A 22,413-nucleotide genomic window follows, 5' to 3' on the forward strand; every position below is an offset into this window, starting at 1 on the left:
GCTGTTATTGAAAGCAGATCTGTATGTAATATGCTAACTGGATTTTTTTTTTTTTTGAATTTTTCATTCACACCCTATGTTTAAAAGCTCTCCAATTATTTCGACTCTCATCTTCAGTAAAACAGAGATGTCAGGTTTCAAACAGGAAGCGCTAGAGATAATTCTATTGAGCTTTTCCCACGAGTGTCACAACAGTTACTCAGATAAAGAGGTTTAGCAACCAAATACATACTGAACCACATAAAACATTTACTCAGCTAATGTCCTGTAGCAACATGCATCGTTGTGCCTTTTAAACCTCTGTGAAACTTCCTTAGTGAAGCATTGACAGCAGGTCAACTTCAATCCCAGGATGCCTCAGCAGAAATTACATTAAGGAAGGTAAAAAGTGTCTGATTGAAGACTGAAAGACATTTTATGAAAAAAAGATTATAATGTCTTAATGCCAATAAAAGGATAGTAAACCTTACAATAAATTATTCAAGAAGGAACAGCTCCTTATTGACTCTTTGTTTCGCAATAAAATTATATAGCGGAAGATGGAGCATCAGATTCTTACCAAGACATTAGAAAGTTAAACAAAAATCAATAACCTGTATGGAGTAACTTTTTCTTTACACTGCAAGCAGCCATAAAAAGGGAGCAGTTGGTTGCACCTTTGTTCTATCAAACCTGGCAAAAAAAGAAGTTTGCTGCAAACAGAGTGCAGCAAACTTCACAATTGGTTGGTTGTTTGAATAACACTCTTCAGAGTGGATGTTGCAAATAAGGGATGAACACTAAAAGTTGGCTATTTTTGAGGCGTTGAACCACTAAGTCAGAGAAAGTGCTGACAGATTTCTGCTGCTGACCCAGGCTCTTATCTAAAGAGAGAGACAGACTTTAGTAGATAACAAGAAGGCTGAATGAACCACAGAAAAGCTGCTCTGGTTGATTTTTTTGTCTTTCAGCATCTCTCTTTACAATCATGCTGAATTTGGAACTAATGATGACCTTTCAGAAATAGCAATGACATAGTTTGGATGTTTCTAAGTTCTTTGTTCCATGGAGTATATCAGTCCTTATGACAATTGCAGATTATCTGGATAATTTACAAATAATTACAATACCAAGAAAAGTATAGAAATATCTCACTTCTGTGGAGCTGACAGCCTGACACAAAATCCAAAGGTTTACTCCAATCTTGGGGGTCTAATAGCTGGCTGATGAGTCAGCAGATTCATTCAAGGTAACTTGGCCTAATAAGAGACAGCTAAATATATAGCAACAACTTTAACTGCGCTATTAAAACTAGAAACATTTAATCTTCGAAAATGTGGTGTTGTGTGTCTCACTGATAGGCTGCTATCCTACCACACAGGAAAGATTTGGTTTGCTAATACTGATCATATTCCAGAAAACAAACACTACAAATAATCTTTAAAAAAATGCCTTTAAGGTAATTAATATGTTTTGTTAAGAATGTTTATATGTTAATATTTTTACTTGTTTTCTTTCTTCTAAAATAAAAGCCAAAGTCTGCTTTACATGGGCTGCTATATAAATACACACATATATCAAATCTTTTTTTATATTTTACCAACAGCAATAAAATGTAGCGACATGAAAAGACAGCTGCGCCTAAATCTCTTGCGGTGCATAGGTGGGATCAAAGAAACTGAAAATATCGAGTGTTAACAGATATCTGTGTTCACAAATGGAAAAAACAAGCACGCAATTTACATACAACCTACATGCGAACAGAGATTAGCAAGTGTAACAGAGCGCTAACGGGGCAGACGACTCAGGAAGGAGAGAGAGTGCAGGAGAATGTGAGAAAGAGAGGCTTAAATCCCTGGTTAAGCTCTGGGACAGCAGCAGATCCTCTTATGCAACAGTCAGACTGACACACACTGAGGCAGCAACGCACACATTCGTTTCCATCAGGCTGTGCTGAGGATGAGAAACAAAGAACACAGACTAATACTACATGAACATTTGTACCCTTCTTTCTCAATTAAGACAGATAACCTACAAGCTATGCAATAAAATATACATTTAAATGCAAATCTAGATATGTAATACATGCTAGTTGTATTTCTCTGCACAGCTTTTTATATAAAGGCATCGATCTAAAACTAAACATACTGAAAGATACAAATGATTCAAAAATCCTTTTGTTCTAAGTATAACACATATGGCAACCTGGGTTTTGTGACCTATAAATGCTTCTGGATTCTTGATGTCTACCCTTGAAAATGAAGTGCTAATCCACAAATGTAACCCCTTGCATAACAGTGAATCTCAGCAAGGATTTCAGCATAAAGATGGACTCCGACTGATTTGGAACAGAGTGCAGCAAATGGACAGCACCATCATTGATTTAGTGCTTGGCCCCCGAGGTGGCACGCCAGCCAAAAACCGCACATCATCAGTGACGAGGGCCCCTTGAGTCATGAGGTGGCTTGGAGAACGTTTTCTTCCACAACAGGAGGTTAAATGTGTTGTTTATTCTGATGGAAATCTAAGCGGTATGTTCTGTTTATGTGTTTCAAAAATAAATTTGAAAACTTACCACTATGAAACAATTAAAGTTTTAATATTATTGTTTGGCTGCAGTTATGCTGAGTCAGTATCAATCGCACTCCTCAAAGTACTTTAACTAGATGTAACTTAATGACTGTACTTTAATCAGTTTAGAGAGTGTTTACTGCCAAAGAACCAGGACCCATCCCAAGAACAGCTTAAATCAGGGCAGGGCTGGAAGCTTTAAAATCTAATCTCTATTTTTTTCCAACCAAATCTGATTAATTGATTTTTTTCTCCCTTAAGTTTGGTTTAAAAAAAAACACTCAACACCTAGCTGTTATTTCAATCATCCCCTCTTGGACGTGACCTCAATTTAAAGGACCACGACAATTAAGCTGTGAAACATGCTTAGGAGAATCCATTTTATTTTTACAAAAAATCCACTTTATTTTGATTTTTCTTTTCTCAAAATTACATAATTATAAAGTGCTTGAAAAATATTTAACAAATGAATAGCTATTAAAAATTTAATGACTGTTGTTTCAATTTTACAACAAAAACAAATTGTTGTGGTTCAGCTGAACATTAAATTATTTTGCAAGGTGTTTAAAAGTATTTTTTTAAACCTATTTCATACAACAAAACATATTATTTATGTGTGAAACATATAATCTCACATTAAAAAAGGTATTTTGTGTAAAAGTGCTTTAGAGTTGAACATATAAATGTCTCATAAAGAAACATAAAACCTATAAACTAACATGTTGTCCACACATGAAAATTAAATTGGATGCATGCTTATGCAAAGCAATACAGTCTTATTTCTAAATACAAAAACACCTGTCCAAAATAGGCTCACACCTGGCTTGCACTGATGTAGTTGAATGCTAGCTAGCTTCTTTTCCTGTTTCTGATGTGATTCTGACTTTAGGTGGTCATTATTTGTATTCTTACACAACAAAACTTGCAGAAAAGCTGCTCTCCAGATTCTTAAAAAATTGCTGAAGAATTGTTCTGCCCAAAATTTTGTTTCACATTTTTTTTATTTCTAATTTCTTGGATGATTTTAGTGTTTCTGCGTGCCTCGTACCCATGGCATGGCTGACTGAGCCCACCTCTTTTCACCAGGTAACGGCAGATGCAGGAGTTGCTAGTTGGTAAAATACCTCACAGACTACTATATGTCCCCATAGCTGAATCCTGTGAGATCCCGAGTTTTGAACTAGATTCTATTTTATTTGCTTAATTTTGCAATTCTGTACGTGTTTTCTGCATCGTGGAAATCATAGGGCCTAACGTGCTTGTAAAAAATAATGTCTCACGGCAAACAATAAAAATGGTGGCCCTTTGGTGGCGCAGTGGTTAACGCACACGACCGATGTACAGAGGCCTTAATGCTGATTCATACTTCGAAACTAGTTTGTCTGCGTAGGTGTCGCAGTGAACGCAAAGACGTCCCTGCCCCCTCTGCAGACACTCTGCTGCACTTCTCCCAAATTGTAGGTGAAATTGAAATTGGTCAAATCTACATCCGCTTGCCGGCTTGTTTTGTTTGTATGACTGCGTCAAGCTCATTGCGACACACTGCTGCGGGGAGTATAACCATCACTTTAGTCCTCAACGCGGGCGACCCAGGTCCGAATCCGGCCTGTGGTCCTTTCCCGCATGTCTGTCCACCTCTCTCCTACCCCCTTTCCTGTCAGCCTACTGTCCATAAAAACGAGCCACTAGTGCCGTAAAAACTAAAAAAAAAACTAAAAAAAATGGCAGCACATTATTTCCCAAAAACAAGCATTTATGTGTTGAGAAAACACACGAGAATCCATCTTGTATCGCTCTCGCTTAAGCCGTTTGAGATCGACCCAATGCGGTTTGTCCAACCATGTTGCGACATTATGATTTAAGGCGGGACTTTAGCTCCAATGTAAGCAAAAGCCACCGAGCTCTTGGCAAAACCAAAAAAATAACATGGAAGCGCAGGATGACATATACATAGCTGCAAGAGCATAACAGTATACGTTGTTGAGTTTTCCTCATGCCGTCTGCTGCAATTTCATTTGTTAAGGTGGTTACCTAAAATCGAACGTTGGTAGGCAGGCACAAGGTTCACCCAATCAGCTAAAAAGCTTCTTCTGAACTTCCCTTCTTTCCCCGAATAGATTTGATGGGAGCAGGACCAGATTATCGATGAGTAATAAAAACCATCAGTCTGGCTTGTCAGGTTAAGGAAATATAACACTCAAAAAATTTGGTAATCGACAGTGCCACAGTTTATCAGTTATGAAAAGAAATCTAAAAAAGAAAGGAAAAGAATGGAAGTGAGCTGGAGTTATGAACACCCAAAGAATCCACTGGAAGGAAAAGAAATCTCAGTTTTTCAAAAATGTTATTTTTTTAAACAGAAAATTTCATTAATCACTTCTATAAATTAGTCTTTTACAGCCCCAAATCAGGGATTTAATTATCAGGAAAGCCCCAAAAAGCTAAAAATATTCAATCTGGAATGAAAAGGTGAAAGTCTAAGCCTCGAAAAAAATTTCCAGTGTTCATTATAATCTAATAAAGCCAAAAATAACTATAATGGCTTTTGGAGATTACATAAATTTATGTTGAGCTTTTATACTTTTCACTAAAACAAAAAAGGACAGAACACATGTTGAGTAAGGAAAAAGTTCAATATTTCCAAATGAAGAAGAACCCTGTAAGTGTAGTTTAGATAGATAAGACAAAGGTAAAGGGCCTTACCAATCTACAGATTGGCAGATCTAACATCAAAATGGACCTTGCAATAATTGCCTGCTAAAAACTGCCACAATTACTCCCCATGGAGAAATACTCAAACTTAGTCAGGTTGATATGTAATATAGAACTGTGATTTGTTTTAAACTTGCAGATATCTTTAGAACATAACAACAAATATAGTAGGTTTAGAAATGTATGTGTTGATTTATGAACTGAACTTTTCAGAAATGAAAGTGAATTACTGAAATTATATTAGCACTATGGCTTCTGCTACTCTTGCAAAACAAGGATTTCAACTTATCAAACTAAATAGCAGCATTTAGATACAAAAATCTAAATCCATCTGACTCTCAACATAACCTGGGCTCTCAGCTGGTGAGAAGTGCACACACCCCCAAACTGCACCAAGCTTAATGTTTCTACCTGTTGAGAGACCGAAGGAAGCTGTGAATGTAAGGTTTAAATTGACATTTGTCCATAAAAGTCCAATTAATAAAGAGATTGTAAATTATTTTGATTTGTTAAACATACTGAAGCTCTAAAATCCTATTGATGTAAAGATTAGGATTTTAATATTGTATAAAATGGCCTTCGGGTCTTCAAATTTGGACAAAGCCTTTGGTCTAACATCTATTCCTTTACCCTGCTCAGTTCACCTGTTTCAGTTTGAGCTGTCATAAACCAAGTCATGCTTAAATGTCCCCAAAGCAGTTTACTCAGGATAGAGCAAACACAAAACATGTGTAGTGTTCTCAATCATTCCTTAAACAGGTTACAGTAACTAGGACACCTGGGCCTTAGTTACATGGGAGCGAGAAGCAGTTGGATCTAAAGCACCAACCAAATAACGCCTGTAATGGGTGATTAATCTAGAAGATTTAGCAGGGTTTGTAGTAATTAAGAATAAAACAGATTTAAAATAATCAAGTGGCGGTTTTATGTCCATTAAGGCAAATGTTACTGCTCACTGCTCAGCACTCACTCACTATTATGAGGACTAAAGATTCCCCGATCAAAGCTATTTGGCTGATGTACAACCTAACACTTTTTGTAAACATTTTAAATCCCAATTTTAACAGATTCTTGTTTAAACTGTAATTCATAGCCTTTAAATTATTTTTACTGCTTTCCTGTAGTTGAAGTTTATACATTTGAACTGCAAGCAAATGTTGCATGTGATTGAGGGATGACCTGAAAGTGATTATCATTTAAAACGACGACTAACTAATTACATGATGGATATTTTAAACTGTGCCTTGATATTTACATTAATGAATAATTCTGCAGTAAGTATTCACCGGTGGTCCCTACAGTTGTGACACTGTGAGCAAAGCGGGGGTGGGGGGTTGTCTAGGGGAGGAGAGGCTAAAGTGCCACATGCTGATTTTTTCGTTGTTCTCAGCATCTCATAGTGACTTCATTGGTCTGTCACAGTTCTCATTTTAACTCCAGTTGGTTGAGCATTTTATTTAGAAAAACTCCCCACCCTTTAGACACACGTCTAAACATCAATTAATTCTAAAGTAACTTCTTCTGAACTACTAACCCCAGGGAAGAATTTTAACCATGTTAAACCTCCTTTACTGTAATTACTATAAGGCTCCATAGTAAAACTTAGACATCATTGTATCGACAGGAAGGTAAATGTTCATAAATTACTGCCAACACAGTTAGAACTTAAAGCATTTAAAGATGTTCATGATTCCGATTCCCTTATCGATTCTGTGAAACAATTCGATTCCTTATCAATTCAGTGAAACAATGAACTTGGTGCACGGTGACATTCGTCTACCTTCGCCTAGGACATTCTATTTCTGCCTGCCTCGGCGAAAACAGAAAGCAGTGAACGGGAGCTGGCATCCTCTGAGCCAGCCAGGCTACCTGTCTTGTCACAGTCATCTAAATCTAATAGAGACGGCATCCATTTAATGAGAAAGCATTACTGTACAATTTCGGAAAATCAACTCATCTCCACCTGATTTAAATAAACAAGCGTAGCTTTTCTCTCGCTCCCTGAACTGCGGAGCAACTTCGTAGCATGTTTCGTTACATCTGTTGCAATATCTAGAATTATGTAAGAATTCCAGTAGTTCTAATTAAACATGCTAGCAATGAAGGGCTGGATTAACGAGAAAAGCATACTCCCTTAATAACCCCAAAGAGAGCTAGGAAATTGGTTTATTTCCAGAAATGGCATATAATTTACTAGGAATCACATCAAGCACAGCCAGTGATATAAAATTAGCTACTTATCACCAGAGTTGCCTTCCATGCTGGTCGTAACTTCAGCTCTGGCCGGAAGGCATCAAAAACATGGCATTAGTTAAACTGTATGCCATGTTGTGTGTTCAGGTGTTTCTGCATGTATGATGTTATTTCCTCCCACGGATGTAATTGCCACTTTGCAATGATTGCAAAGCGCCTTGTTGCAATCTTTCTCTTCCTTAAAAAGAAGCCAAACTTTCGATCGCTTTACCCAATTGGGCGCATTTTTATTTTATGTTTTTTTTGCTTTTCTAGACTTACCTGCTCACATCGTACTCGCTTACTGAATGCCGTGTACACAACTTTCGTAAAAAATTTGATGTAAGTCATGCTGCCTAGAGCCTAGTTTCTGGTGCTGCCTGGAACTGCTAAGAGAATCATTAAGTGAGCTGCCAAACGGTGCCATGGCATTGGAACACAAGGAACCGGTTCTGAACAGAAACCAGTTTTCAATTCCCATCTCTACCAATGAGCTAATAGATAGCTAAATTATCAATTAGGTCTCGATTTGCCAAGCATCTACTTATGGAGCAGTAAAAGAAGACTACAATGTAAGAGCTCTCTTACCTTAGTAATTTATTTCCCATTTATTTGAAATCCAGCAGGAAAAATACCTTGTTTACTGAAGAACAACATTCTCCCAGGTTCATTTGTAGGTTTTGTTGAAGTGTTACATTGTTTTCTGAGACCCATAGTAAGAAAAGTAAAGTAGATTTCACCTAACTATTTGTTTAGTTGACCATTTAATATGACCCTAGGGTTAATTTATGAAAACGATATGTTAAAAAGATTTTTAGTAAAAGCTAGACGTAGTTACATGTCATAGGGAATGACTTTACCTGGTCCAGTTTTTTGTTGCCATTCTTAAATATGCTTGTTTCTACTTAAAGAAAAGTTGTGAACATTAAGTCAATCTAGTGACATGGAAGAAAAGCAGCAGAAGTGGAAGTCATATTTTTGTGAACGTAGGAGAGTCAGTTTGGATAGCTGTCAAATGTGGAGGGGGAACGTCCGATATAAGGAAACGTGAAACAATTTTGGTGATTGACATTAAAAAAATTATGACCTGCATTGAACAAAGTAATAACCACGAATTGTTTATTTCTGTCTGGGGTTTTTGCAAACAGAGAATCCAGGTTATGAGTTGTCTATCCAGCTGCTACATAAAAAATAAAAAAAAAGGTCATTTATATCTTAACATATCTGCTTTATCTATAAACCTGCTTCTGACTGACGTTTGTTTTTGTTGGTTTTTTGGAGGGTTTGCTGCCTTAAAAAACAATGTTAGTTAACTAAAGACCTTGCCTTGCCTACCTTCAGAAAGCTTTTAATGGTGCGATAAACAGCAAGCACTGCTTAACGATTAGCCATTTACTCTCGTCCAAATAGTTCCCTGTGATATAAACACCACATACAGTTATACAGAGAATATACCATTTAAGATGAATTAGTCAAATATTGGTTAGACCTAATGTAGAAGTTAAATGATTGAAGCCTGACCCAATAAAAATTTAACTTCATGTAAATATGATGCTGTGAAAATAAATGTGCATTATAACGATATAATGATTCGTTGTGGACAAAAAAATGAGCCGAACTACAACACAAACCTCAAAAGTCATCAACAAACTTTCCCTCGATCTCCTTCAACTCCATCCTGACTGCAGAATATAAGTGTATAAGGTTGGGTTTGAATTAATTTAAATATACTTGATTGTGGGAAAACTTGCTCTACTATATAAAAAAGTCTTTAGTAAATCAGGCATATAAATATTCATGTTTGAGAAAGAGAGGAAAAAATTAGTTTTTTTACTATTTTCTGCTGAGCAGCTGAACAGCTTTGATAAAAAAAAAAAAAAAAGGTAAATTTCAGTTTTAAGGATGTTCGTTTCTTCCACATTGAGTAAAAAAAAAAAAAAAAGTACTTATGGGTTCAAAAATCCAGAAAAAGTAACAGAGTTTGGAGAATAAACAGATGCAAGGTTGCCACAGCCTTACTTGTTCCTGCACCCTGTTGGTCAGATGGCTGAAGCCTCATTAATGAACCTGTTTTTTATCAGCTTGTTAGATTGGAGCTTTTCTAAGAAACATAAAACACTACTAATACTTCTCTTTGACAGAACCATGAATCTATGGTTGCATTTCAGGAGGTAGGATATGTTCAAAAGAAGTTTTAAGTTCAAAGCGTTAAACAATTTCACTTAATTTTTATGTTTATGCTAATGAGAATCCACAATTTTAATTCAGGACCTAAAAGGTTATCACAGCACGCCATATTGTGATGCATTTCAGCCCTGAGTAAAGTAACAATAGAAAGAATTTCAACAGTCACTGCACTCTTTCTTTCTTGACATGTGCATAACGATATGTCATTAAAAAAAAAACCCCAGAGATACTGCTTAGAAATCAAACATAGCCTCTCTAAAGAGGGCCATACTGTATTACTTAAGTGTGGACTGAGGTTGAAGTCTGTGCAATCAATATTTTTTTTTCAATTCCAATGGTGCGATCCACTCTTGCCTGTGATATGGAGGGACGGAGCAGCGCTGCGGAGGTGCCAAAGTTTCGACTAACCACAGTTGCTAAATTGAGGCGTCCCGCGTGCTACCGTGAGTTATAAAATTATCCCCCTCTTATTGTTGCATCGGATTGATCCAAATCTCTAGCCGTGTTGGTGTTTTCATTTGAAATACGCTTTCTGATTCAACTGCTGATGGTTAAAGGTTTAACTGGATGCTAATGCTCACTACAGACCGAACGAGTCACGTGTTGCTGAAGCTAACTGCTAAATCGTTAGCTGACCCTCTCTTTGTTTCAGTTGGACCCGACCGGAACCAGAGCCCCTGGGTCCAGCTAAGCTAAGCCTAATCATAGTTTAATGCATTCCTTAGTCATTATTCATTTTTCACCATAAACTAAATGAAACTTCACTGTTTTTACTGCAGTTAACATCTCTGCATCAGGGTTTATTTACATCTTTTCTGCTGCTATTATAAAGGACAATTTCAAATGGTGTAAGCCTTAAACTTCGAACATCAATCAGACTTTGAACCTTCTATTTCTTTCATTTTGCTTATTTTCAGTAGAGTTTAGTGTTTTGCTTAGCTATTAGATATAATATTGTGTGATTGTAGCTAATAAAGGTACCATTGTATTTTTAACCTGTGGTCTTTTGTGTTCATTTTACACAGTGAACGATTTATCACTCAGGTTGGATTCACTTTTCTTTCCGTAGCATCTGAATGAACAGAGACACATTTATTTGGTTGGTGATTAATAACGTTTCAAAGAGCCATAGTCTAAATTACTAAATTTGTGAAAGACAACTGGATTTTTAACAGCCGGATCCAGGAGTCCAACCGTTTAAGTAAGGGGCTAAACCCTGGTCAGTAAGCAAATTACAGTTATAATCATTCAACCTTTGCCTTTGATTTGAATGACCTATTAATTAACTAACTTCCAGTTCTAGTTATTTAATATATTCCTAAGCTTCTGGTGAGGTGGCACAACACAAATATTAGCAATGAAATTATGTTGTAAACTTGTGATCTCAACTATGTGTGAACACCATGCAAGAAGGGTCTATTTTACAGAATCATCAGAGTCTCAGCCTATTGCAATAATGGGCTAGTAAATATCCTTACAAAATATTTAATTTACTCAGTTAGAAAGTAACGTGTAATAAATGTATTCTTTGTGAAACCTGATGAAGGGAATCTTTTATCATTGTCTTTTGATTTGAACCGAACCGGAGGAAGAAAAAAAAAAAAGCTAAAGAAAGCATGAGTTATTCATTAATGTCCTGTAACTGATTAAACGCTTCAGCACCAGTAAAATTCCAGGCACCATGGTAGAGGATGGCATCTACCTCATCGCCCTGCTAAATGGATTGTAGCATGACTTAGATTACCAAGCTGTGTGTGTACAGAAGCCCGCATACGCTGAGGTTCTCCGCCCTGACAACAAAAAGATGGGAGGAGGGAGAGCAGAAGAATCTAGTTCGCCTCATTAATCTTGTTAGACCAATTAGGACACTGATACGAGCAGAGAGACTTCAAAAACTCTCAAACACACACCAAGAAAAGGATGTATCTGTAAACCAGTCGTTTTAGATTTCACATTTTTGGTAACTACCTGACTCATCTAGATCTACAACTGGTCCTGTGTTGTACAACAGACAAACAAAACCTAGTTTGGATTTTCATTTCTACTTTTAAAATGCTTCTTTTGTTTCAGTCTCTATAAACGCCTTCTGGTAAATAAAATATCTGTGAATCTTAATGCCAAACCTGAGTTATTTTCCCAGGTCTCTTAAAAGACAAATTAGTTAACTTTATTATAAGAAAATATTGTTTCTTGTGAGATCCTTCTACAAAGCAGTAAAAAAGAGTAAATATAAGCAAATATTTTTCCACCTCTCTAGATTTCTCACTAACGCCGGTGGGGAGCAAATTTCAAATGAACTTCAGAGCCAGGTTACTCATACAAGTCTAACTCTGTTACGTTCATTCAGTCTCCCTGCTCTCACATATGACTGATATAATAAAACACACACAGAAGCCATATGCAGCAGCACAAAGAAGCACTCAACCAGGCAGACAGGGCACTCCAAGCTTGTATTATATCAGCACTGTGCGGCTAACCCCCTCCCACTCTAAGTCCGCCGAGCTCACTGTTGCCGTCCAACCAGACGGCTCTCTATGTTTCTCTCCGGAGCGTTTAGTCTCTGTGGCGGCCTCCCACATCCATCTGTCAAATGACAAATTCGGGCTTTGAGAGCTCCGGCACTTTTACATGACCCACATGTGTGTGTGTGTTTGTCCCCCTTTCCATCGGCAGCAACTCAAGCTCACACAGGAGGCTCATGCTGAGTGAGACTGCGTGACAGTCATGCATCTTTAATGTAACATCACAGACAGCTAATAACGTAATAAGAGCCGGAGCTTTGTGCTGATGTGGGTGGAGGGATGTTAGGAGGGGTTGGGGTGGTTAAAACTTGGCACCCGCCACAGGGGACGGTTTTCAACGACCATAAAGTTAGAAATTTGACACCGAATTCATACCACAAACTTTGATGCAGTTTACTGAATGTCTCTCTGATAAGTCAACAGAAATCATCCAAAAATCAGTGACCTGGAAGGATATGTAAACATTTCTTTCAGGCTTTAAAAGCTGTGATGCGCATAGTTATCATTCAGACCCCCTTTACTCACATATCCCCTAATAAAATCCAGGCCCTTCTCAAAAGAATCCACCTGTGTGAAGTTTAACCACAAAAAAAACACAAAATGCTTAAATGTTTAAAAATCCTGCTTATCATCCTATTTACACCCTCCTCATAATGAAGCATGGTGGTGGGAGTATCATGCTGTGAGGCTGCTTTTGTCCTATAAAGCGAGGGAAATCTAGTCAGAGTTTGTGGGAAAATGGATGGAGTTAAGGCAAATTTATGCTTCTGATGTATAGCCTCTGCACCATAGAATCTGTCTCTGTGCGCAACCACCGCAATGCCTCAGACATGTTGTTTTGGAAAACAAACACCACGGAAGAAGTTCTCGCAAATCTCAAATAGGCTCCCCCTAGTGCTTTGGTGGGAAACTGCTGTGCGTCCCTAGAAATTCCAGACCGACGTTGCAGAAGCATACAGGCAAAACTGGTTCGCGACTAGACGCAAGCGACATTTGATGTGTGTGGTTGCAGAAGTATAATCCGCTCTTTAGATGCAAAAAAAAGCCTGGTGTTAAACCTGAGAGGCTATGAAGAACTTCAGCCTTGGAGGCGGTTGATCAACCAAAGGACGCATGAACCAAACATACAACCTGAGCTACAATGGAACAGTTTAGACCAATATTTCGAAAATATACTAGGGGTCATGAATCAATGACACTAGCTCAAGTTGGAAAAGCATTCCTATAAATGGTTGAAAATGATGTATTGTGTTTTTAGATTTCTAGTATTTTCAACCAATAAGAAAGTTCATTCTTAAGTCCTCTCTTCTAATGATAGTTATCCATCTTTTTTTTTATTTAGTAATCTAATTCCTGTTCTGTTTTATCATAAATATTTCTACGTTTTAAAATGTGTTTATTCAGTCAGTAATTTAGCATAATGTGAAAAAATATTTTGCCCTTCATATTATAAAAGATCCTCTTAATAGATGGGAAAACTCTGAGAAAACAGCTACCTATCCATTATTCGTTAGTAGCTCAATAAGATCAATTAAGTTTAGATTAATTCATTAATCGACTAGAAAAATATTGTAGAAAGCTGCAATGCTGAGGAACACGGACTGGTTCTGTTCTGGAACCTTTATGCAACTTAATGGGCAATGCTGAGCATCCCCTTCATAGGTCAGCAGAACAACAACAGTGTCTCGTTAGTCAGAGGCTTGATCAGATCCGGTGTAAAGCCCCACCTTGATAATTTAGACCAGCTTATGCCTGAAAAATCTGGCAAAAACACTGGCATACGTTGGACAAGTTATGGGTACGTTTTGTGTAAGTTATGAGCACGCTGAAAAATGCTGAAGCACCCTGGCACACGTCGACATACGGCAAGCTAGCGAATGCCCATACATAGGGTATAAATTACAGGTAAGTTATCTGATCGTTGACAAACATTAAGTGTAAGTTACTCATAAGTTGTGGTGTCTAACTTATCCAAAACCTCTGAGTAACTTGTGCATAATTTATGCATAACTTATTAAGAACTTATCTCCAACACATATCAACATATTTGACGTGTTCCAGACGACCGCTGAACATGTTTCTAAATTACAGCTACTCTATAATAGCTTTTTGGCAGTGTTTGGTATAAAAGGGGGTTCACAGGAGGAAACCGTCGGTTCTCCTCAAAACTTCATCCCCATTATAGGGTGAGCGAGAAGATGAGTGTGATGGATCCTTCTTGTGTTCATGCCCATCATCAACAAACTTCCTAGCAGACATGACGCTGACAAGACTGCAAACCTTCTTTCTAAAACCCTTATAAAAGTGCTGCTGTACACAACAAATTGTGAAAAATTATTTCTACCTTTGCAAAACACCGTAGTATATATAGAGTAGACATTTCCAGTTGTATCATTAAAGCCCGTTTAGTCATCTTGAAGATCCGAAACAGTGCAGATGAGCATGTGATATCCAGATGGACTGGCAGACGGTCTGATGAGCAGCCTCTGAAGATCAGACAGTCACTGCCATCGGATGAAAACAGCCTTCAGAAAGATTTAAGTTGCATAATGGAGCCTTGGCTGGGGCTGCATGATTGGAGGAAATTATCTAATCAGATATAATTCTGCCAATTATTTCCTCGTATTTTTAAACATGGAGTGTACCCCCCCATTTTTAAACTACACCCCATGCAGTATCTAAGTGCCATCATGACGGTCTGTTTATCTTGTTTGACAAAGAGGCAACTGTTGCAGAGGTCTTTAAAACAAGCTAAACATGGTGAACTTTTAACTGGGACGTTTTCTCCACATATTTCCAACAGAAAAAGAAAAGTGCAATAAAACCTTTCATTTAACCAAATTAAATAAAACCTGCAAGAAAAGAGGATTTGAAAAGAATAGAATAACTTTTTACACAGAGGCCGGATTCATCTGCCCATTAATCGTCAACTGATTGAGATCCTGATCATTTGATTGAATGTTTTTTTAGTCGCAGCACCTAAACTTCTCTAAAACTTTATTAATCTGGATAGAAAATTGAAAAAAATATGGAAAGAAAATTGACAGCAATTAATAAGATTTTAATTTGATTGCATAACAACCTTCAGAATGGCCACCCTAAAAGAAAAAATATTCTACTACTTAACAGAACAGCTATACAGAGATGTGTCAAACTGAACTCTTTTGTTGTAGACGTATAAAAAAAGAGCTTTATCAGAGTTCTGGAAGTAAGGGGACCTGATGTATTGATGTCACCCACTAAACCCGGGCGCTCAGGTTTCCCTCCCATTCCTTACCTTCCACTGAGAATTAAACACCCACAAACACACACACAGACACACACACGCATGGCCACCGAGCGATGACCTGCTTTGGCATCAGTGAACAGAGCGGTGTGCTTGATTTTGGTATGCATGTGAGAGTCCATTGTGAGGGGGGACAACAGCACATCTTAAATCCAGCCTGGCCTACTTAACCAGTAGGTCAACAAGGGGCGTGGCCGATAACGTCACTGTCCGGCAGCTTGCCTTGTCGAGGTAATGGAGTCTTTGGGTCAGGAATTAGAGTGAGTTAGGATGAAATACATCTGGTGTAAAAGTAAAAACCAGGACACGAAGAGGTAATAGGGACGTCATGTTGTCCCATGTATACGAGTATTACGTTGCTTCTGATTCTATTTTAATATAAGGACAATATAAGGAAAAACGCTGGTACAGATTATTCTCCTAAGAAAGTCACCATTTAGTTCTTCGTGCTGGGGCAGAGGAATGTACGTGCTGCAAAGCAGCTAAAACTTTAGCCTTCTCTATTTTTGCCTCAGGCTCTGTTTCTTCAAAGGTCAGCAATGGCATTGGCTCCTAACCTTTTTATGACATTGACCCCACCTTTAGGATAAAAATATGTTGCAGCTCGCTCACCACTACCCAAGAGGCAAAAGTCAGATGTGCTCAGTGCTACGTCAGTAACCGGGAGTTGCTCAAATATGGTTGCCAAAGATGACCAAAGTTGAACTGCCTTTAATGTTGCTGTGATCACTCAACAGTAATGGACATCATCATATTCTAGACTGCAACATTTTGCTTAAAATAATCCTCTCTGTGTCATTGATTTAGGAGATAGGAGTTAAAACTTAAAACCAGAGATGCACCAATCCAATATTCAATTTTTGTAAATAATCTGACCTGCTAACAAGTTTTTGCTGATCAGTTAGAGACTGTAAACAATAAAAAAAATAGGAAGATATAACTTCAAAATGAATGATTGTTTTAAAGCCTTCCTGCCCATCAATTATGCAAGTAATAAACAGAGGTGATGTTAGACAACTATAGACAGAGTAGTCATTGAAAAAAAAAAGTTGTTTTTTTTATACTGAAAATTTAGAAATTTTAAAAAGCATGCAAAATATCAAGCTATTTTCTAGACCAGATTGTGCTTTTTCAAGAACATTTTTAGCCTTTGGTGATATATTGGCAGTTTTTGCCAGCTTATTTCAGGTTAGCGGGCCACCACACTGAAAATTGTCACCACTATCAGCCTAAATTTCAGCTAATTCTCAGCCTCTAACTGATATCTGGACCCTCTCCCAGGGTTCTGTCCAGCGCATTATAACAAAACGGCCTGTTACACTGAAAGCTGTCAGAATTACATTGAAATCCGGCCGATACCCTTAATTTTAATAAGCATAACAAATGCAGAAACTGTGTTTGTTAACACTGTTACCTTTAATTGCAGTGATAGTTGCAAAAAGTGCTATCGCCAATGATCAGAGTGTTTTTTTTCAACCCTATAGACCTCAAAACCACTGCTGCATAGGTGCAGTCATAGCTATGCAGCCTGATAACTTGCATATTAAGGGGAAATATGAACGTCTAACATTAGGTTGTTTTCCGCAAGTTTTTGTTTATAAATTGTCTGTGATCATGAATTTTGGCACTTTGGTTTATATCACAGTTTTGTTGTTTAGGAGACAGATGTCAAACTATGGCAGGTTGATTTTGGACCCTGCAAGGTGAAACTTCTCATCCTGTCTCACAAGCCTTAAGCAGCCTTAGAGCCCTCTGCCTTCAGCAGGACATATTTACATGTACACACTGCTTATTTCTACACCTCGTCTTCAGCCTCCTTTACTTCATCACTCTTTCCTTAATGATTCCAGTTTAATCCGTCTTCTTTTCATCTGCTACAAAGCTCTCCTCTCTCTATTCATCTGAGTGGGTTAAAGTAAAGCTGCTCATCTGATGTGAATAAAAAATACGTCCCCAAGGATTTTTCTTTTTTTTTTTTATTAATCAAATTAAGAACAAGTGAATTTTGGCTGTTGTGTTAAATGTGACCCATTGACTGAAGTAGCTTATTTTCCATCTGACTGGGTTATGCCCATCAATAACGATATAAGGACTGATAATATGGTAGAAAGAATACAGAAAAAAACATATACAAATATATACAATAATGTTAGAGTTGAAAAATTATCTACGCTGGTCTAACAATTTCCTGTTTTAGATTTTTTTATGGTACTGTGAAAAAGAAACAACGTTAATATTTTCTTTTAGTGTGAAGAGTTTTGTAATTTATGTCACATTACACCTGTCTAGTAATGTTTCATGTCCTCCAGGTTGAAAAGTTTCAGCAGCAGATTTTAGAACGAATTGTTTCAGAAGAATATTTTTGCATGACCTGTTAATATTTTAGCAACTTCTTCCTGAATTCATGGAAGCAGATTGATTGTAATGGGATTTATCTTTCGAAAAATAAAGCAAATAACCAGGTAAAACACGTCTAAATGTGTCTAGGCTTTGAATTATGCAGCATTATTGACAGCCTAGTTAGGTTATATCAAGATGGACATCTTCCTGCATCATTAATGAGGTAACTGAAGTGGAGTTTCCTTTAAGTTGTGTCAACGGGAGTTTGAGAAGCTCCTGAAGTCGTTCTGATGCTTTGGGGAACAAAAAAAAAAAACAGTTCTACTTTTTTTGCAATCTGTCCCTCATCTCCCACCAACTCACACCCAGCCATCCCATCTCTCTGGTGTGTTGATGGGTGAGAGACTGTTACCATGGCGATGGACTGTTGCTGTCGCCATGGGTACGGGCTCCACCGAGCATCTCAATTACTGAGTGGGGCAATTAATAAGCATCAAAGCCTGGTTAATATTTCACCAGCGACTCAAAGCAGGTTCACGAGAGACGGAGAAGTGGCAGGAGACAAAAGACAACAAGAAGAGACGAGAGATTTGGAAAAAAAAAAAAAGGAGGAGACATGGTAGGACGTGAGAAAAAAAATCCAAGGGGCCTTGGCTTCAGCAGTCATTTAAAGAGCAGGACATCAACCACGTAACAGGACTCCAAAAACTGGAGGTCAATGGACTATTTCTCTCTGCTTGCCTGTTAAAGGTTGGAAAGACCTTGTCTTTATTTAGCTCATAAAGACATGACCAAAATGACTGTTTTAGGCTCACAGGTCCTGTCTATATTTAGCCTGAACAAAGACGTAAAAAGACAGGGCTGATTGGCCTGTTTGATCCATCCTAACCGGCTTTGGACCACATTCAGACATCAGTGGACTACTTTACATTGACATCTCTCCACCTTTCTCTACATAATCCCATTTTCTTGTTTCTAAAGAAGGGAGTTTTTTTCTTTGTTTATGTCTATTAAACACAATGTAGCTCAGATGGTGTGAGGGTAAAATTCAAAAGCATAACTTTCAGTGTTTACTAACGCTTTTTGACACTTGAGTGAGATTTTCACAGAAATAGAAAGGAACTACACCCACTGGCAGCTTTACCAAGCTTACTTTGCTAATACCAGGTAAGTTTTGGAATGCATCAGAAGATGACACTATGGCTATAAATAGACTGAGGTGTCTAAATGACAATCAATAGGTACTAAGAAGCACAAAATGTACCAAGACAACATGCTCCAAGGCAATTCAGTATCACTGCTAGCAAAACCATTAATATGAGCTGGAGCAGATCCTTTCTATCATGTTGTTTAGGTCCAGATCTAAACCTTTTATCTTAAAAAAAACTATTACCTATCATATTAAAGATGGTGTTCTGCAAACACTGGTTGTTAATATTAAATTCAGTATATCTATATAGGGCAAATACAAAACACATGTCATCTCAAGGCACTTTACAGAGACAATAACGTCAGATTGGTTGAAAGAGCCTATCAAGGAAAATCAATTGATTGCATCAGATGATTTGCAGACTGATTTGCAGGTTAAGCTTCTCCTGGATGAACATCTGGCGATGATATTCGCTTGGGTTTCGATACCGATTCTTCAGCAACCCCTCACACCGAGCATGTATGAAGCAACGGTGGAGAGGAAAAACTCCCTTTTAACAGGAAGAAACCTCCAGCAGAACCAGGCTCAGTTTCCGAGGCAAAAACAAATTAGATATCAAAATGAGATATACAAAAGGTAACAGTTATTAACAGCTCTACAAGTGGCCCTCTCCAGGAAAGACATTCATAAACTTTTTGCCATAAAGCTGCAGTTCACAGGAAAAAGAAAATCCTAATCTATCACTAATGATCCTGTCACATTCAAACTCTCTGAATCTGTTTTCTACATGATATAGATGGTTAGAAGCACTGAACTGCAGCAGTAAGATTGGCTGAGTTTCTATTTGATTTAAATTAACAGCTGAACTGGTGTACCTGCCTTAAAAAGCGTTAAGCGTTACAGATGCATGCTTATAAATATTACAGATATTAAATTGTAACAATTTCTTCTGCAAAACTCCCTTCCCAAGCTTTCCTCTGGGAAATTTTCCAAATACTTGCCCTCTCGTCTTTGTGAGACTTTTAACGGCCTATAAGCAGCTGACTTGGAGATTAATGAAGAGGACCCTGCAGACAGCCAATGTTTTAATATACAAAAACAAAATGAAAAAATTGTCTGATTATTTAAAGGGTCAACTGCAGTGCAAGTGCTTTTGATTTTGCAGCGTGAATGATAAAGCGCAATACATGCCTTAGAGCTGCCTGATACTCAACCAGACCAGCATTTGCTCAGCTGTGACATTATCAGCTGACTGTGCTACAGTGATGTGGGCAATAAAAACAAATACTGATGATCCAACACAAGGAAATGAACAAAAAGAACAGGACATATTTTCCCGCCCAACTGACGTATCATTTTTTCTTAGAAGAAAATTCAAATTCTTGACTACATACTGTAGGACATGCAGGCGCATGTATCAGTCTGCTGCTGCACCGAATCCACAAGTGGCCTTATCTTTTAAGAGCAAATATCTAATAAGGCCCTGCTTACAGGATCCTTTCAAATAGGATTTATTCGAACTTCAGCCAGATCAACACCTGCAGAAACATTAAAAACTGAGTAATTGTCTCACCGCACAATTAGTAGACAGTATGTTCTCTAAAACTCTCCAAGATGCACAAACAATCTCTAAAAGATTGCCAGGATGCTAACATTTCCAACTCCATAATGATACCGATGAAAATATATACAAAATAACATTTTCGATTCAAGGGGAATAAAAAATGGCAACTAATTCAAAAAAATAAACAGATTTATCAACAATATTTTCCATCTCAAAGACTCACAAATTCTATTAGAAAAATAAGTGTGCAAATATAATACAATATTTTTAGGTTGTTTGAAGTACTTTTCTTGTAATGCCCAAATAATCTCGAACTTTAAAATCAAAAACATCAGAAAGATGTAAACAATACTTGTATTTAGTATTGATAACATTCCAAATTAGTATTGTATCCAGATACGGCGTTTAAGTATTGATCGATTGACTTTATTGATCTCAGAGTGGAGAAATTTACTCGCTAAATCAGCTCAAATAGTCAAAAAGAAGAATGTGCCAAAAGGTGCAATATATATATATATATATATATATATATATATATATATATATATATATATATATATATATATATATATATATATATATATATATAGCAGCTGATGTCTTTTATTTAGCAGGATTATTATACAGGGTTATTGCACAGGGTATTAAATGGGTATTTATATATACAGCTATTGCACTGGGTATCGAATATAAAAGTGGTTATTGCATATTAGATATTGCACAAGTTATTGCAGTTGTAGTGTTGCATTGTAGAGTCTGATGGCAGCAGGGATGAATGACCTGCGGTAGAGCTCCTTTTTCAAACAGGGTGTAAAAGTCTTTCACTAAAGGAGCTGCTTAGCTCCTCTAGAGTCTGCTGCAGGGGGTGAAAGGAGTTGAAGTTTGGAGAACACCCTTCTCTAAGCCACCTCCTCCACTGAGTCCAGAGTGCTGTCCCGCTATCAATACTTTTCAGAGTATCAATTCTTCCGACAACCCTACCTCTCTGATTAACCAGGCGACCCAATGCTGAGTCGTACTGCATATATCAGGGCTTCCTCATTAACAAAACAGTTTTTAAAGTTGCACTTTGGAAGCCATTTCCAAATGGCTCAGATTTCAGTCTCTGTTTTCAAAATCCGCAATAACTTTGTGAACATTGAGAGTAGAAACGCAAACAAAACATTTCATCTTTCATAAAAAAACTCGGAAACTCATCTGGTTTAATTACGTAAAAAATCTTCTATATTGAACCTTTGGTTATAAATCAACAAGTTAATCGATTAGCAAAATAATCATTAGTTGCAGCCCTAGTTTGAATAATGGTATTTTTACTCAGGGGAACACCTCCTTAAGTACTTAAGTACAAGATGGAGGTGATGCTTCCTTTAAGAGCGACTGCATACTCTTTCAATCCTCATTTTTAAATTTGCTGTAATTTAGTTAGAGAAGAGGCTGCTCTATTTTGGAGCATAAATGTTAGAACCTTTGAAAAGAGGTGCTTCACTGACTTGACTTAGACAAAATATTAAACATCTACATGGTATTCCTCGTTGAGTCCTTCCCAACCCTACCAGGAGAGTGAAAGAAGGTAAGTGCATTAAGAGGAAGCAGATAAAAGAGGATTCTCAGGAGTTGCAGGAAGGAGGAAGATGATGGTTAGAGGAGGAGAGAGGATAAGTGGAAGATGAGGTGGAGGAGGGAAGGAGGGGGGTGAAGGCTGAGTGAGAAACTGCAGGCATGAGTGTTGAGTAATGAGTAAGGCAGGGAGGAGAACGGAGGGGAAGTAGGTGGGACTGCGTCGCTCTGAGGCAGATGTATTGAAGCGGCGGCTGGCGGATCAATAGGATGAGCTCAATCAGCAGAGATCTATAAGCTCTGACCCAACTTT

At 37.6% G+C, this 22,413-nt stretch overlaps 1 protein-coding gene across 1 annotated transcript in view; it reads right to left on the bottom strand.

The window, feature by feature from the left end:
• Positions 1–22,413, bottom strand: part of prkcea (protein kinase C, epsilon a) — a 65,265-nt gene that overhangs the window by 32,204 nt on the left and 10,648 nt on the right. The gene's annotated exons all lie outside the window — the stretch shown is intronic.

Source organism: Cyprinodon tularosa, unplaced genomic scaffold (assembly GCF_016077235.1).
Source record: "Cyprinodon tularosa strain WSP-4 unplaced genomic scaffold, ASM1607723v1 ctg185, whole genome shotgun sequence".
Taxonomy (NCBI): domain Eukaryota; kingdom Metazoa; phylum Chordata; class Actinopteri; order Cyprinodontiformes; family Cyprinodontidae; genus Cyprinodon; species Cyprinodon tularosa.